The following is an 18597-nucleotide window of genomic DNA, read 5'->3' as shown; positions in this document are numbered from 1 at the left end:
ATATCTATTTGTATTCAAATTACAAAACCTATTACCTGCCTTTATTATCTCTTAGCAGATAAGACTCAAACCAACATAAGTGAATATCCTTATTCCTAGGAAATTTACATGGAAATAGTAAGCATTCATGGAGTATAATGTATCCAACCTACTTTCAAGTGTTTAGAAAATAGATGGGAAGGAAGGAAGAAATGAAGGGAGGGAAAGAAGGAGGGAGGGAGGGAAGGAGGGAAGGAGGGAGGGAGGGACAAAATGGCAAATGTGGCAAAATGTTAAAAGTTGGTAGATCAGGGTTGAGAATGTTGGGGTTCTCTGTATGGGTTTGTTTTATTTTTGCAACTATCCTGTAAGTTTAAAATTATTTCAAAATAAATTTTTTTTTGTATTTTTTTTCTCTTCCCTCCCCCCCCCACCCTGTTTGTCTGTTCTCTGTATCTATTTCCTACATCTTCTTTGTCCGCTTCTGTTGTTGTCAGCAGCAAGGGAATCTGTGTTTCTTTTTGTTGTTGTTGCGTCATCTTGTTGTGTCATCTCTCCATGTGGGTGGCTCCATTCTTAGGCAGGCTACACTTTCTTTCGCGCTGGGTGGCTCTCCTTACGGGGCACACTCCTTACGCGTGGGGCTCCCCTACGCGGGGACACCCCTGTGTGGCCCGGCACTCCTTGTGCGCATCAGCACTGCGCATGGGCCAGCTCCACACGGGTCAAGGAGGCCCAGGGTTTGAACCGTGGGCTTCCCATGTGGTAGATGGATGCTTCTGTTGTCGTCAGCGGCAGGGGAAGTGTGGGGAAGTGTGGGCGGCGCCATTCCTCCTCAGGCTGCTCCCTCCTTCGCGCTGGGCGGCTCTCCTCATGGGTGCACTCTTTGCGCCTGGGGCTCCCCTACGCGCGGGACACCCCTGTGTGGCAGGGCACTCCTTGCGCACATCAGCACTGCGCATGGGCCAGCTCCACACCGGTCAAGGAGGCCCTGTGTGGAGGCCCGGGGCTTGAACCGCGGGCCTCCCATGTGGTAGACGGACGCCCTAACCACTGGGCCAAAGTCCGTTTCCCATTCCCACAGCTCTTGCTTTTGCTGCAGGCACTGTAAGCCTGGGCAGCTACACGGCACTGCGCAGGGAATTTTACTGTAAAGTCCACTTTCAGCGGCTAAGAGCAAAGGTAACTACAATGGGGATGAGGGGGAGAAGGGAGGGTTTCAGTGGAAGCAACACAAGGAGCTCTGAGGCTACAAGGAGGGGGAGTGCCTGGTACCAAGACATTCTGAGGCCTGCTGCCCTTACTGACTGGAGGGCCTGGAGCAGGGCAGCAGGAGGAGTGGAAAAGAGACTGGATCTAGGCTTGGTGGGAGGGCAGGTTCAAAAGAGGATGAGGCTAATTTGCTCAGACCAACTGAGACAGGGTTCGGCTCCAGGCTTTCTGCATATTTCCTCACTGGCTGGGAGTTTGGGGGCATATGTATAAGGACACTTAACTACCGCACTCTTTGTTGGAATAAATATTTGGAAACCACTTAAATAAAGGAGTGGTTGGATAAATTACAGTATATTTAAACAACATAATACTATTCAGTTATTAAGAAGTATCTATCTTGGTTTCCCAGCTGCTAAAAAGAATACCATACAGTAGGTTTGCTTAAACAATGGGAATTTATTGGCTCACAGTTCTGAAACTAGGAGAAGTGAAAAACCGAGGCATCAGCAAGTTAATTTGCTTTCTCCCCAAAGACTGACTTTGTGGTGCTAGCTGTCAGCAATTCTTAGTCCTTGGTTTTTCTGACACATGGCAATGCACAAGGTGGTGACTTTTCCCTTCTCTTGCAGGTTGCCTTGACTTTTAGCTTCTTTTCCTCCATGTGGCCTTCTCTATGTCTGAATTTCATTCTGCTTATAGAGGGCTCCACTAATCTGGATTAAAGCCCAACCTGATTCATTTGGGCACACCTCAACTGAAGTAATATCTTCAAGAGATCCTATTTACAGTGGATCCATACCCACTAGAATGCAGACAAAGACCAAGAATATGTCCAAACAGGGGCACGCAAATTCAATCCACCACAGGACCCTTCATACAGATATATAGATAGATCTCTATATATTTTCAAGATATTGCAGGGTGGAACAAATCAAGAAATATATAAAACAATGTCCACAGCATGCTATTATATGTGTGTGTGTGGAAAACCCAGGACATAACATATATTTATATGCATACCTGTAAATGCTTTGGATATGTTAATACCCAAGAAACTGAATAGACTTGGGACAAGGGAAGATAAGAGACTTGCATTTCACTATGTAAGCCTTCTATAATTTTTGAACCTTAATAACCTATGTATGTGTTACTTTTAAACTTTTAAAATATATTTATTAATTGATTACTATATGTCAGACATTGTTTCAAATAAAACAAAATAAAACCAAAAAAAAACACTAAAATCTTTTCACAGAGTACAGACCATCAAAGAATTCAGAAGACTATATGGCAAAAGGTTTATGGTACATCTTCCAAGACTCTTCTGAATTTTACTAGACTAATTATTTCTTTAAATCAAATTACTCCCTGTATCCAGTAAATTCCATGCTATACAGAAGAAAAACTCTGTCTCAAGCCCATTATATCTAAAGCAGGGTTCAGGGCCAAATCTAGCCTACCATCTGTTGGTGTAAATAAATTTTTTTATTGGAACACAAGTACACCCATTCACTGGAACAAAATGGCCAGCAAAACCTAACATACTGACTATCTGGCCCTTTGGAGAAAAAGTTTGTGAACCCTTGAGCTAAAGCAATGAAGAAAATATTAGGCCTAAGAAAATGTCTTGCATGAGTAATATAGTAGTGGCACACAGAGTGAATCAATGTTTTTAAGAGGGATTTCTTACTGTTTTATGTTTTACCCCATGTTTCTCTTTCTTTAAATGTGTTCTTGTATTGCTAGAATTCACCTTGCCATCGTGGAACAAAGCCCAGATATTAGCTTCTTTTTTTTCCAAAAAGGAATATCATTGCAGATTTTTTGGGTGTATTTCATACTGACAGAATACAGTCCTCATTTTACAGACCTCCAAATCCATGTATCTAAATTTAATTTTAGTTAAGATCACAAAGCCAAGTGCTTGCTTGAATACTGAAGTACGACTAAGGCCAGTCACTAGTTTGCTCCAGATCTCAGCTGATGAAGGAATTAGCCTTTCAGCCCTTCCATGACCAGCAGAACTTCATGTTATATACTCTAAAGATTAAAAATCTCAACCCAACAGGTTTTTTAATGTTGTGTCTCTTAGGATAAGTACTGTGACCTCTGTAGATCATAAATGTTTTACTAGACAAACATTGTGACCTCTCAAGATTGGTCACCAGTCCCTCTTTCCAATGGCCTTTCTGAAGTCTGCCTTCCCCTCCACTGCTGAGGAAACAGGATGGGAGAATACCCCTCCACCTCCCAAGTATTAGGAAGTTCCCCCTCCATGCTGACCCAAGTCAGCTTTCAGAGGGGATCTTAGGTGGCACTCACGAGAAAAACATCAAAAAAATCCCAGTTCAGGGGCGTTCTGCAAAACACCTGGCCAGTACTTCTCAAAACTGTCAAGGTCAACAAAACAAGGAGAATCTAAGAAACTGTCATAGCTAGTAGGAGCCTAAGGTAACAGGGGAACTACATGTAATGTAGTGTCCTGGATAAGATCCTGGAACAAAATAAGGACATTAGGTAAAAACTAAGGAAATATGAATAAGTATGGAGTTCAGTTAATAGTAATGTATCAATATTAGTTCATTAATGGGAAGTGGACTTGGCCCAGTGGTCAGGGCGTCTGTCTACCACGTGGGAGGTCCACGATTCAAACCCCGGGCCTCCTTGACCCATGTGGAGCTGACCCATGCACAGTGCTGATGCGTGCAAAGGAGTGCCGTGCCACGCAGGGGTGTCCCCCACGTAAGGAAGCCCCACGTGCAAGGAGTATGCCCCATAAGGAGAGCCGCCCAGTGCAAAAGAAAGTGCAGCCTGCCTAAGAATGGTGCCGCCCACAGGGAGAGCTGACACAGCAAGATGATGCAACAAAAAGAAACACAGATTCCCATGCCGCTGACAACAGAAGCGGACTAAGAAGAAGATGCAGCAAATAGACACAGAGAATAGACAACTGGGGTGGTGGGTGGGGGAGGGGAGAGAAATAAATAAATAAATCTTTAAAAAAATATATTAGTTCATTAATTGTGCCTAATGTAGCATACTAATGTAAGATGCTAGCAATAGGGGAAACTGGGTGTGGGGTGTATGTGAAATTTCTGTACTATCTTTGAAACTTTTCTGTAATTCTGAAACCATTTTAAAATTAAAAGTTTAAAAAAGAAGAAGAAAACTTGCAATTTTCACAATTTAAGTAACTGGACTTTGTGGTCTTTGGATTCTGACTTCAAGGATTCCAAAATGCCCGTTATAAATGAAAAAGTATTGGGTTTTTACATGGTCAGTTTTGTTTTTGTTTTTTAATTCTTGATATTTAATTCTGAGTGTGTGGCCTGTTTTTCTACAATTCAGTTTCTCCCTCTATTAAATTGGAGTGATGGCAGTATGGAAAGACACCTTAGGAAATAATGAAATCCTGTGTTTGCAAGGTTAACTTGTAAGATTGGGTTCTTATTCCCATAGGCCCCAAATCCCCAACAGTGATAAGCAAATGGGCTGCCCCTGGTTTTTATTTGAAAGTTAAAACTGACCTGCCTCTGGAGCCTTGCTTCAGGAAACCTCACTAATTTCACTTTTTAAAAGTAACTGTTGGGAAGCGGACTTGGCCCAGTGGTTAGGGCGTCCGTCTACCACATGGGAGGTCTGCGGTTCAAACCCCGGGCCTCCTTGACCCGTGTGCAGCTGGCCCACGCGCAGTGCTGATGTGCGCAAGGAGTGCCCTTCCACGCAGGGGTGTCCCCGCATAGGGGAGCCCCACGCGCAAGGAGTGTGCCCCGTAAGGAGAGAGCCGCCCAGTGGGAAAGAAAGTGCAGCCTGCCCAGGAGTGGCGCTGTACACACAGAGAGCTGACACAACAAGATGACGCAACAAAAAGAAACACAGATTCCCATGCCACTGACAACAACAGAAGCAGGCAAAGAAAATGCAGCAAATAGAGAACAGACAACCAGGGCAGGGCGGGGCGGGGTGGAGGGGGAAGGGGAGAAAAATAAATAAATAAATAAAATCTTTTAAAAAATAAAAGTAACTGTCCTACCATACTGGCAAGTTCTGAGTCTTTCAGAAAATTTTCATATTTTATGAGACAGGATACCAGAAATTCTTGCATAGCCCTGTTAGGAGATCATCAGCTCATGTACAAAGTGTGGAGCTTTTAGTCTTGGAAATTGTCAGAAACCATGAATGGAAAGATCCATCAAGTGACAATCAGGAAAAAAAAAAAAAGGTAGAAAAATGCCACACGAGAATGAAGAAGACTTTTGAAATGTCACACTAGAATGGAGAACCCTTTTGAAAGAGTCTATTGTTTTTCCATCTTAATATAGCTTTACTTGTGGATTTATCTCGTAAAAGAAGAGCCAGGCACACAATTAATCAAAGACACAAATTAAAAGGCATACTCTCTAGCTTTATTTCATTAGTAAACTATTCTCAACACTGTTTAGTCAGGCATTGCTAACTCAAGTTGAAGTGATACAGAGTAATAGTGGTAAGATCATTAGGGGGATATATGCCTATTTTTATACTGCAGAAATAAATATAAAAGCCAGGCTATTTATTGTAGTTCCAAGGTATACGCATGTGTGAATGTGTGTATAATAAAATAACTTATCACACACTGCAAAAATATAGAGAGCTACACACATCCAAGCTCTTGTTGTTGGAGACATTTGCAATAAAACTGCCTGAAATGTATGCAAATATCAGGAGGACATTTTAAATTTAAATGTTGTCCCTGTTTTGCTCTTGGGCATCTACTCACTTTCATGGCTTTGGGGAATTCCCCACCTCATGAGTTTTTTAAAATTTGTTTGTTTTTCCCACCCCCCTCTCCTCACACTCCTGTTTTTTACTGTTTGTGTCCATTTGGTGTGTGATCTTCTATGTGTTTCTCTTTTTGTCTTCTTTTCTCGTTTTTCTCCTCTAGGATTCACTGGGATTTGATCCTACAGACCTCTGATGTGGAGAGAAGTTCCCTGTCACTTGTGCTGCCCCAGTTTCTGGTTTCTGTTGCACCTTGCCTTGATTCTCCCCTTCGTCTCTCTTTTGTTGCGTCATCATCTTGCTGCGTGACTCACTTGCATGGGCACTGACTCACCATGCAAGCACTTGGCTCTCCACATGGGCACTGGCTCACCGTGCGGGCATGCTTTTTACCAGAACGCCCCAGAGATCGAACCGGGTCCTCCCATATGGTAGGCAGAAGCCCAATCACTTGAGCCACATCTGCTTACCACCTCATGAGTTTTGATCAGAGGTAAAGCCCACCTTCCATCATCCAAACTGAAGATGCCACATGCTCACTCTCGCAGTGTCATTTACAGCTAGTGACCTAGGCCTCGTCAATTAACTATACCCTCTCCAGACCCTTAAACAGGAGAAGCAAGGAAGAAGGAGTGGCAGGAAATTTTCTGGCAGCAGCAGTAGTGCCAGCAGCCCCTTTGCTGAGGGGCTCCATGGCATGGTGCCAGTGACAGGGTGACCTGTCCAGTGCACAAACTGCAAAGTACAATGTTAGGGCACCAGTGGCAGGGTCATCACTAGACCAACTTCGTGGTACAATTTTGGATGTATTGGATCCAGAGGAATTGGGCTAACTGATTGGAAATACCAGAATCCAACCCTCCTGGTATTTCTGTGAGTTACACAATATCCTCTCCATAAATTCCTTTTCTGTTTAAATCAACCTGGGTTGGTTTGCTTTCCTTGCAACAGCATCCTAACTGATGTAGGAATGACAATAGACCCCCAGGGAAATAGAGAAGAAGCTGAGACTGACCTTCTGGCCAAGCTGGGGTTAAAGGCAATGTGGAGGAGACAGGGGATTCTGGCCTTCTCATAACCTGCAGAGGTGAAACAATTTACGTAGTTCTTTCCCCATGGTCATCTGGAAAGAAGTGACCATTTAGTGGTTATTGCTATAGAGCAGTGTTTCTCAGCCTTGGCAATATTGATGTTTTGGGCTGGGTGGTTCTTTGTTGTTAGGGCTGTATCATGCGTTGAAGGATGTTTAGCAATATCCCTGATCTCTTTCCACCAGATTCAGTAGTAACTCATCTCCTGCTGCGAGAACCAAAATGTCTCCAGAGATTGCTAAATATCATCTGGGGGTGAGGGTGGGGGGCAAATTATCCCTGGCTAAGAGCCACTGCCATAAAAGAGGATGATGAAACTGAGGAATTAAGGACATTGGGATGTCTGGATTAATAATGGAGGATTCTTAAACTCTTGGTTGAAGAGATTGAGAGAAAACCAACAAATCTTTTGACTTTGCTAAAGGGCTCCCTTAACTCTTACAGCTACAAGGCTACAAGAGCCAAAATCAGTCTCAAAGTTCAACCTTGCTCTTCCACTCGGCTCTCAACCCAGGGAAGCCACAGGTGTTCAAAATTGGATCTTCATTTGAACGTGTGGCAAGCCTCCTGAAGAACCTATTGCCTCAGCTGTAAGGCGTGTTGCTGGAAGAACGCCCCCCCCCCCCCCCCCCCCCGTGTCAACCCTCCTTGGAATTGGCTCTTTAGAACTGTCAACATCCAACATCTGGTGACACAGGGGTATTACATGTCTAGCCACCCCACCTCAAACTCAGGACAATTCCGAAGGGTCACCCCAAATTCCTCATGAGTTCCACTGGGACTGGAGAGTGTGGGAAACCCTGAAATGTATAGCATTTGCCAATTTCCAGGCAACCCAACTCCAGCACAGCACTTGTCACAGCCTGACTTCGACCTCAGTTCCTTTCTGTTTTATTCCATTCTCTTCTACAGATAGTAGTCCCAAAAGCATGCCCTGGTAAAATTCCTGCCCTCCTATCTCCATCTCAGAGTCTGCTTCCAAGGCAATCCAACCTGCAACAAATGATGACTCAGGCAAGTGGTAAACCTTTAGAGGGGAAGATAAGCGTTCATCATTGAGAGAAAAGAGTACACCGTTCAGATTATGAAGAGACTTATTCATTATGCAAAATAGGTTGGAATTTATCTTGTAGGCAATGCGAAGGGTTCTAAATAGGGCAGTTATAAGATCAGATGTATTTTAGGAAGGCTATTCTGGAAGCAGAGCACAGAATGAACTGGTGTGGCAAGAGACAGTTGCAAGATGAGGACCTGAATTGGGACAATGGCATTGGGGAGGGAGAAGAAAATCTGCAATAAATTGGGAGGATTGGATGACTAATTAGATATGGGGGAGGAAAGAAAAGTAGAAGATTAAGATTGCTACTAACTTGGGAGGCTGATGGATTAGTTCACAACAAAGAATTTAGGAGGAAGATACATTCAACATGTTGAATTTAAGGTATACCTACATAGCCATATATACCCTTTGTATATACATGTGCATATATATACACACATTTATATTATATGGCATTGTATTATACCATACCATATTAATACCTGACTAATTCCAAAACAAGATGTATTGAGAGTTACATAAATGCATACATTACAACAGGATAAAAATAAAAGATGAAAAGTTGAGGTGGAATGAAATTAAGACAAGGGTGGTGAAGTTAATGCACGAAAGGCAGACCCTAAACAATATCTACAGATCAGCCACCAATTCTGCCTGAGCTTCCTAGTGGGAAAGCAGAGGGGAACATAATGTTCAATGAGACCCTAAGTTAAAAACAAGTCACTGGCTTCAGAGGATCACCTGTTCCTGGCTACTGGTATCCCAAGGCTAAACAGCAATGGGATTTAGAGAAACAGGGACTTAAAAGAGAAACCTGAACTGGAAATGGAGTGAGGGAGTCAAGGAGTATAAGTAGTGGTGATGACTGCAAACAAGAAGGCAATCATCCAAGTAGAGTATGTACTTGAGAAAGAAAAGGACCAAAGGTGGAGCCTTGGGGAACACTGCTATTTAAGAGAAAAACTGGAAAACCATGGAAAGAGATGGAGAAGAGAAAATTAAACTGCCTAGATACCACATCCATCTGAATTGCAGATTTATTGTTTGGGAGTATTTGATAATTTCAGTGTCTGCTTCAATGACAGAAGAGACCGTAGTAGTGAAATACACCAAAAATAGCCTTTAAGTGCCTGTGTGGGGAAAGAACTCAATGATCATTTGTCTGTCTTCTCAGAACCACAGCTAAAGGTCAAGTCAGTAGTAAAACCCCCAAAGGCAAGGGAAATTGGGTTATATCAGTGATGCCAGGGTTATTATGATATGAATAAATTACTGTATCTAGCAATGGCAGAATGTCTGATATCAGACTTTAATAAGAATTTCTACCTTAACTCTAATTTTAAAGAAAAATTGCCATTTATGTTCCCTTCAAGAATGACTGAGTCTTCAAAAATTCTATACATTTCTGCAAAATAAGTTTCTCCCAGCATCCTGTCCTAAGAGTATAAAAGTTTTGTTCAATGCTTTTTATTTGCCTTCCAAATAAATTCCTCTCTATATCCAGCCATGACAAAAGAATCACTAGGTTTACCTATGGATTAGCTGATAAATGAAATCAGATAATCTCTGCCCTGAAGAAATTTGAGACCTGCCTACTCTCTGAGAAGGAAGGCTTGAGAGAATTTGTTCAAGAGGTGATTGTAGGCACTGCTGGGGGGAAAGGGGGGTAGAAATACTATGAAACACAAAGGAATAATGTAAATAGAAATGATAGATTTCTCCTAATCCAAACAGTTTCTGATAAATCTTCAACTGAAGGAAGTACCAGCAAGAAAAATATGCTATTTTACGTAAGATTTTTTAAAGAAATCGAAAATAGGAGTAGGCCGTGCATATTGTATGAGAAAGGAAGTGAACAGATGTAAAACGGGCAACCATATGAAAAGCCCATTGAAGAGAACTGGATGATTAATATACTACAAACAGGTTGAGACATTATGATTTATCTCTACCTCAGAATGGAAACCTGTGATGCAGAAAATGAGGTTAAAATGAAAAAATGTAGGAATCCTGGCAAACAACAGAATAGTGGATAATCTATGTTTGAAGTAAGGACATAAGTTAAAATGAAGAGCCAAATTCTTTTCTCAGAGAATCCAAGAATCTACCAACAAGTCCTCATCAGCAATACTTCCTTTGAGAACCTGGACTTTTTCTCTAGCTTAATGCAAACCAGAAACCTAGATGAAATGACCTACTGCTTTTCCTAGAAAGGTGGTGATGCTTTATTGGAAGCAAAGAAACAGAGCAAGAATGGGGAATGAAAGTTGCCTAGATTTTTCTTGCTGGTAGACAGGAATAAGTTAGGGTTCCCAGACATGATGAGCCACTCCAGAAATTAAATAACAAACTAGAACCAAACTTGCTACTTGGCAATATTCTAATAATAATATTAACAATCAAAAGGACAGATCACGTACCCAGTGCCAGTTAGAGTGGCAGGTGTATATTCCCTTTTTACAACTGAAGAAACAGGTTTAGAATGTCAGATAACTGTCAGAGAATTAGATCAACCCATAGGGCTTCCAATACCCCAACAGAGGAGCACCATGTGTTTGTACTTAGTCTGGGCAAAAGTTGTGTTTTCCTACACTTTAAAGAATATATGTCTCTCACTTCTCAAGACCGTTTCTGGCGTCTTTCTGGAAGAAGTCATTGCACAGTTAGGTTTGTTTATGTTAACACTTTTTGCTAGCATGAACCTTTTTTTCAATCAAGAGCAGGATTAGGTAAGTATTCTACTTCTTTACTTAAATCTTATGGCTTTTTAAAATGCCAGGGTCCTGCCCTCAGGGATCCAGCTTTGATTGTTCTGGTCTACAGTCTGCGTATCTGTGATAGTAAAAATGGTCGGAACAATTATCGCCCATCCCACATGCTCTTCTACAATGTGACCCTGCTATTCTCCCATCAAGAAGTGGAGACTATTTCCCTACCCTCTTGAATCTGTGTGAACAGGCCCAATGCCTTAACCAACAGAACATGGCAGAAGTGATGCCGGCCCAGTTTGGGCAGTGCCTTTAACCTACCTGGCAGCTTTTGCTTCCTGCCTGCCAGGACACTTCCTCTGGGGACGTGCCCTCTGGGAACGCAGCCTCCATGCTGTGAGAAGCCCAAGCCACTTGGAGAGGTCATGTGCAGGAGCTTCCGCTGGTGCCCATTGCTAACTGCCAAACACGAGGGTGAGCCTCCTAGGATATCCATCCCATCTCACCTCCAGTTAACACGTGGCCACAATCACAGAAGACACCTCAACCAAGAACACCCTCGCTAAACTCCATCAAACTGCAGAACCATGAGATATAACAAAGAATTGTTTTACGTCTCTAAATTTGGGAGGTAGATTGTTACACAATAATAGATAACAGAATAGCATATTTGTTACAAAGGTTTCGGGGTGGAAATTTTTTTTTTTTTAATTGACTTTGTAATAATATTACATTAAAAATATATATGTGAGGTCCCATTCAACCCCACCCCCCCACCCCCCCCTCTCCCCCCCCAACAACACTCGTTCCCATCATCATGACACATCCATTGGATTTGGTAAGTACATCTTTGGGCACCTCTGCACCTCATAGACAATGGTCCACATCATGGCCCATACTCTCCTCCATTCCATCCAGTGGGCCCTGTGAGGATCCACGATGTCCGGTGATCACCCCCGAGGCGCCATCCAGGGCAGCTCCACGTCCCAAATACGCCTCGGGGTGGAAATTTGAACGCAGACTGGATAGTTAACGATGTTGTGGACTTTTTAATTTTAGATATGATTCTGGTCTTTTGTTAAATAAAAGACTTTCTTTTAGAGATATGTTTTTAAGTATTTATGGATAAAATAATATAAAGTCTGGGATTTGCTTTAAAATAAAGAAGTGGGTAGGGTCACATGACTCAGCTCCTGGCCTGTGTTGAGAATTGAAGGAGCTGGGTTTTAGGGATGGGGGTTCACAATATCATTCCCTTCTTTTCTTGGGTATGTTTGAAATTTTTCATTAACAATTTTTTAAGTTCCCCAGGGATGAGAACCATGCTTACATATATTTCATAAATGGTCTTTTGATCTACTCAACATTTAATTTAAAAAATTTTAAAGTGTGTTTAGCATTGACAATATAAACATAATACAACTTCTTCGATAATCTTGATATTTCCTGTATCCATAGTTTACGAAAAATATATGGATAGTTTTGTCTTTGAAGAAACTTCAAGTGCTTTTTAGAATGACATGGATATGAAAAAAATATGATGTATACTGTTGACTAACATATCATATAATGAGGAATTTTAATGGTATGAAAAACTCCAGAATACCCATCATCTGGCCATACACACCCAAATCCTTAAGTCCATTTGTCCAAGTTTAGCCCCTTCCTAAATAAGTGCCAATACTTATTTCATATGCAATTTCCTGTCTCAGTCTCCCTACTGTGATTCACCAGATTGCATGTCATTCCCTTCAGAACCGGGACCTCATTATACTTATCTTTGTATTCAATGGCAAGGACTGGCACAGGGTTCCTGCTCAATGAGAACAGTTACGTATTGCACAGTTATCACTCCCACTCCCCTCACTGCCTTATGATGAGGCTTGAAGAAGATGAAAGTGAAAGTGCTGTAAATTGAAAGTCTAATTGCCCCTGATCCTCAGCCCCAGGTAGAAAGCGGGCAGTTCTCATCTTCTAAAAGAGGTTTCTTTGAGTGGAAGAGGAGGTGCCTTCCCTCACCCATTCCACCAGCACAAGCAGAGGGAGAGGGGCTCTGTTTCTCTTTTTTCTTTGCTCTAGACTAGTCAGGCCTGCCCAGAATGGGGTAGAGAGGCTGGAGCCAATGGGGGGCAAAGTGCTGGCTTGCTGGCTGCCCCAGCAGGGACTCACCATTCGGAGGGTATTTTGGCATAGACTCATTCACTTTGGTTAATTCAAGAGGGGCATGATGTGTGTCCCCGGGATGGAGGTACATTGTGACTGAAAGGCCCAGGGGGCATCCATCATTCCCTGTGGTTTTACCCACTTTATCTTCTTAAGGAGGCCAAATAGTAAACAGACATACGCAGAACTCAACCTTCCTCCTCCCTTTGCTCTTGATAAGGTACGAGAATTTGAGACATTCATTTTTATTTCTGTTTCTTCGGCTCTTCCATAGTCAAGACAAAACAAAATAATGGATTATTAAGCTCCACAGAGGAATGGAATCATTTCAGTTAAATTTGAGATTGGTATTTAACATGCCAGTTTGTCATTTTAAATTGATTTCTCTGTGCAGGTCAGGAACCAAAAGACCAATTCACTGGAAAGAATCTCAGTGGAGTTCAATTCACCAGCCAAGATGGGCATTTTAAAAAGCCACAACTGAGAGGTGGTCTGTATTTCCTGATTTTGAGCTGTTCAGAAGAATTTTAATGACTTCTTCATCTGGTAGATATTTTTTTTCTACATGATATAAGATGGATTAATTCAAGAGTTTCATGCCAGGACCAGCTGAAGGACAATTGCATTTGAGTATATTTAAATCCTAGGCCCCCTTTCTACCCTTCCAGCAACTCTGACAGCTCATATCTTATCTCTCCTGCATGACTGTGGCCTGCAGATTCTCTGGTCCCTCGTAGAACACAAGTGTACCAATTTAGTCAACCCTAATCCATAGGAGTCAATAATGCATCCTTCCAGCTCATAAATGTTATTGCCAGAGAAGACCTTCCTTAATCCCGAAGATAATTTACCTTTGAAACCAATAATCTCAATTCTCTTCAGGAGAATCAGGCACCATATATACTTCATTAAATTTACCTAGCTGATGGCAATATTTTACTGGAAATGCGTCATAGGGCTACATACATGTTTTTTGCTCAATAGGGAATAGATCTTTCGTAAAAAGTTGGGGGGGGGGCACCTTTCTTACCACCCAATTCCAACAGTTTTTGCTCTCTAGGTCTCGTTTGTCAGCTCAGTGTCAGCAGAGAATTGCAACTGGTCGTCTACACACGTGGTGGCCAGTTCTGACACATCTGTGTGTGCCCCTGAGATGGAGGGGAAGTGGGAGCTGCTCACAGTAACATCAGTTGTTTTGGTCTGCCTTTCCCTTGTAGGTTGGTTCATATGTACTTTCTTCTCTCAGTCACCCATTTTGGTTAGTGAACAGAAGGTCACACAGCAAAGAAATATTTATGGCTGAAATGGTGTGTGAATGTGTATGTGTGTGTGTTTGGTTTAGGTAATTTAGAAAAGCATACTTGAACGATATACCATTAAGAACCTGGAGCCAATGTCTTGTAACCAAGTTTCCTGTTGTGTTACACATCTATTACAGTCACAAGCTTCTTGATGGCCAACTGAATTCAAAGGCAAAACATGTATAGCACAGGATAATCCAATCCTTTCCCAGATTCCAGAGAACAGCTTGTGGTGGCTCTGTTTCATCAAAGGAAAGCTGGCTCTGTCGCAAGATTGGCTTGCTCTTTCTTCTGATGAATTAGCTGTAGTCACGTGCCAGAAGCAAAACAACAATCTGGGAATGATTTCCATAAAGCTTGATGGTTCATCCCAATGTAATTACCACAGCCAAGAATTTTTTGCCCTTGCTACTTCAAAATAACTCAGAGCCAGAGGTTGGGTTAAACAGGGCTAATCTTTTGTCCACGTTTGAAGAACTGTGTTAGTTGATTTTCTTTCTTTTCTCCACAGTATTTTCTGGGAAAGCCATGAATAAACCTCTTGGTTTTCCAGTTTGAAGAAATTTTAGTGAGGATCAGAGCATAAAATCTGCCAGACTAGAGATTAATTTGGGGATGGAGAGAATCCCATGGGATAAACAAAGATGAAGAGCTCATAGCAAAATAATTGTTAGATAGATGCTGACTTTTAAAACGGTAGTTTCACAGATCAAAAGCCATAAACAAAGTCTTGCTTTTACCCATACTTTGGGGAATAGTACAGAATTGTGGTTAGGTACGCATGCATGGACATCTGAACAATTCAGAGTTTTATACTGGCTCCAGTATTTAAGTTAAAGTGGGAACCAAAGCTACTTGCTGGAGCCTCCTCTATGCCTCAATTTCCCATCAACTAAGAAGGGTTAATATTCCTAGCAAGCTCAGTGATAAATTGAATGAGATAAGTAAGGATCCTAGCAAAAGTAAGTTCTTGACAAATGTTCTCTATTCATCTAGCTGTTTAACTATTAAATGGACACAATAATCATATTTTAGGTGATAATAAAGAGCAGGGGAAACAGTAGGAAGTTATCTTATTTAAATTTAAATTAGTGTTAACTCATAGTGTTAATATACTAATTTCTCCATAATTCACACTGTCTTATTCATGTATACTTGGTAGACTATAAAAAACACTGCTTAGTGCCTCTGAGACAGCTGATATACAGGAAGTTTTCTGAATGCATTATGATTTCACTATGGCAAGCTGACTCAGAAGGTGGCAAAACAACTCACTGTTTAGGTACAGAACATAATTTCTATTTTAAATATCTTAATCCTTTTAAAAGGACCTTAATCCTTAGTTTCTCCATCAGTTGGGATTTGAGATGGAGAAGAAAAGAAAATTAAAATTAAGTAGTGGGGAGGAAGCAGATGTGGCTCAAGTGATTGAGCTCCCACCTACCACATGGGAGGTCCTGGGTTCAGTGTCCTGTGCCTTCTGGAGAAAGCAAGCAAGGAAACAAGCTGGCATCATGGACAGGCATGGTGAACTGACATAGTAAGATCATGCAATAAGAAGACACAAAGATGAAAGACAATGAAAGACACAACAAAGCAGGGAGCTGAGGTGGCTCGAGCAATTGGTTTGGTTCCTGGTGCCTTGTAAAAAGAAGATGAGCAGGCAGTGAGCACAAACAACGATGGTTAGGGGGGGGGAATGGATAAAAAAAAAATTAAGTGGTGGACCCCAGATTAAATGATGAATCATCCAAATGCTAAAATCTGTACATTTAAGACAAGGCTATATTGCTTCCTAAATTAGTGATAAAGACAGGGCTGTGTTAGACGTTTCCAACCTGTTCCACAATAGATAAGTCATGTAGTGGACTGGGGAAAGTTTTGGCCTCTTGCAGGCCAACTGCCTGAGTCTGACTTCAGCTCTGCCACATGTGCCATAAAACCTTGGGAAAAGTACCTAATCTCTCTGTGTCTGAGTTTCCTTATCTAGAAAGTGACATCAGTGCCTGCCTATAAATTTGCAGGAGGATTAAATGCCTTCATACATGTAAACTGCTTAGGACAGTACCTAACCTAATAGAAGCAGTTGTTGCTTGTTATTTATCTTGATGGACGTAAGGGAAACATCCTAAGATTTTATTTTTGGTTTTTGTTTGTTATTGGGTCTGAGGGACTTGACTCATTTTACAACTTTTTCCTAAAAATCTGGGGATGTACCTTTAATCTCTTATGCACTGACTACTTCAAACACTGCTCATGGATAAGCTTCTTTTCCCCCAATTTCGTAGGGATTTCCAGGGATTGAGAGAAAGATTTCTAAATCAAGTTATTCCTCCTTGAGGACTATAAGTGTTAAGCTATTTATCTTCAGGGCAATGGTTTCAAAAACACTAAGCTTTAAAAAAAAAATGGATATAGAAACTGCTTTGTAAACTGCTGAAAACAGTGAAAATGTAAGGTAAACCCTCATCCAAGGAAGTTGGATCTTGTCATGGAACTAGGTTCTAAAGTCAGCATTTAAGGCAAAAAGTAAAATTACCAAAATTAACCTTGAACTGTATAAGATAGTAACACCTCATTTAAAACACAAATATGAGTGATACTGCATATATAAGACTGTTTTTCACAAAGCATAAATACAAATATACTGGAGAGAAGGAAAAAGATTAGCAGCTATCTATGCCAGGCCAGGTATAGAGAGTGACAGGTGATAAATGTTGTTTGTTTACTGTTATTATTGGAATAATGAAAGTGCTCTGAGAGTGACTGGGGTGATGAATACATAAACATGTGATTATACTGAATACCATTGTTTGTACTCTTTGGATGGATGTATGCTTAATTAAAATGTATCAATAAAATTGGAAAAAAATTACACTTGAAAATCCTTCAGATTGCCCTTAGAGTACAAGACAGTTCCAATTTTTTTTTCAATAAGTCCACTACAGCCACATTTTTCTCTAGCTTTGGAACTGATCTCCTTTCTTCTGTTGAACACCAGATGAATTAGTTGGCTTGTTTTTAAGAACTTTTTGTATGAAAAATATGTACAGCATAAACCAAACACTTAATATACATTTTTTTCATTTCCTCTTCACCAAGACTAAATGCAGTGTTATTCCTATTTTACCTACGAAGGACTGAGGCAAAACAAAATGTAAGGGCTTGCTCGTGGTCAACAACAGGCAGTCTGTGGAGCAGAATGTTGAGGTCAGTTCTCTTGGGCACTGAAGTCCATATTTTCTCTCTACAACATGTTCCTTCTGCCGAGAATTACTGTTGTATAGCATTGAGGGACACAAATGTCCTTTACTCCTGTCAAGGCTGTTTAGTTTCTTACTAGAGGGAGCCGTTGAGTTTAGAGTTCCTCTACTTCAATTGGATATGAAGAAATTGGAGAAAGTCCAGACAAGACTAAGAACTGGTTTGAAAGGAGTCCCAGAAGGAGTTTTGTTTATGAGTAGAAAGATTTAGAGAGGAATAGAAAGGGCATTACCGACTATACTGAGTTTTAGAGCCATAAATAAATTATGCAGGAAAGCCAAGGAAGAATGGGCCCAGGCTGGCTGTCTTGCTTGATTGCTGCCCTCCTTGAGGATGAAACTAGATGTACAGCCTCCTGAGAATCCTTTCCGTCTCACGGTTCTAGGAATCCACCCCTAGACATCAGGAAGACGTGGAGGAAAGCGGGAGAGATGTTGCTGGAGGCTGTTTACAGACACTGCTCCACTGATTCCTGGAAAGCCTCTCTACAGGGTGACCAGGCATCTTTGTCTTCCTCTCACTTAATGACGGAAAAATGAGGCCCGAAGAGTTATTAATTCACAGGAAAAGTGACTATTCAATGGGCACTTCTGGCCCAATGGCCAGAAGGCACCAGCTTTCTACATCACCTTCACAGGCAAAGCTAAAGGACATAACTGAAGAAGTAAGTCTTAGAGGGAGGATGCCACCACCCACACACCTTCCCACCCAGCCTGGAAGACATGCATGGAGGGACCCTCGTGACTCTCAAAGTTTGCTGATCAGTGAAGACAGGGGAAAGGCTCCTGAAGGCTGGTGCTGCCTACCTGTGGCAGCCTGAGCAGCCCAGCCCTTCTGGGTAAATAGACCAATAACAGGGCCATTTACTCAAATTGCTTGGTCAGCAATAAAGGATGCCGGGCTTGCCCTTTTAATTACCTTTTTTCTAATTATCTATGCAATATTGTTCAATGTAAAAAGTGAAAAACAGAAAAGTGTGAAAAATAAGATAAACATACTTCTAGTATCAAAGAAGATCACCATTTATTATACATATATTTTCCTTACAAAACTAA

General features: G+C 41.5%; 2 long non-coding RNA genes across 3 annotated transcripts in view; both read left to right on the top strand.

The window, feature by feature from the left end:
- LOC131280504 (uncharacterized) overlaps positions 1-18597 on the top strand; it is a 32407-nt gene that overhangs the window by 9812 nt on the left and 3998 nt on the right. For both annotated transcript variants that reach the window (XR_009188117.1, XR_009188118.1), the window contains exon 2: positions 13372-13523. This is a non-coding gene — a long non-coding RNA (uncharacterized lncRNA). The remainder of the gene's footprint in view (positions 1-13371; positions 13524-18597) is intronic.
- On the top strand, positions 17180-18456 carry LOC139439960 (uncharacterized). Its single transcript, XR_011650022.1, has 2 exons — positions 17180-17488; positions 17928-18456. It is a non-coding gene; the product is annotated as an uncharacterized lncRNA (long non-coding RNA).

This window comes from Dasypus novemcinctus, chromosome 11 (assembly GCF_030445035.2).
Source record: "Dasypus novemcinctus isolate mDasNov1 chromosome 11, mDasNov1.1.hap2, whole genome shotgun sequence".
NCBI lineage: Eukaryota > Metazoa > Chordata > Mammalia > Cingulata > Dasypodidae > Dasypus > Dasypus novemcinctus.
Note: the sequence above shows the minus strand (reverse complement) of the source record. Positions and strands in the feature narration are given on the sequence as shown.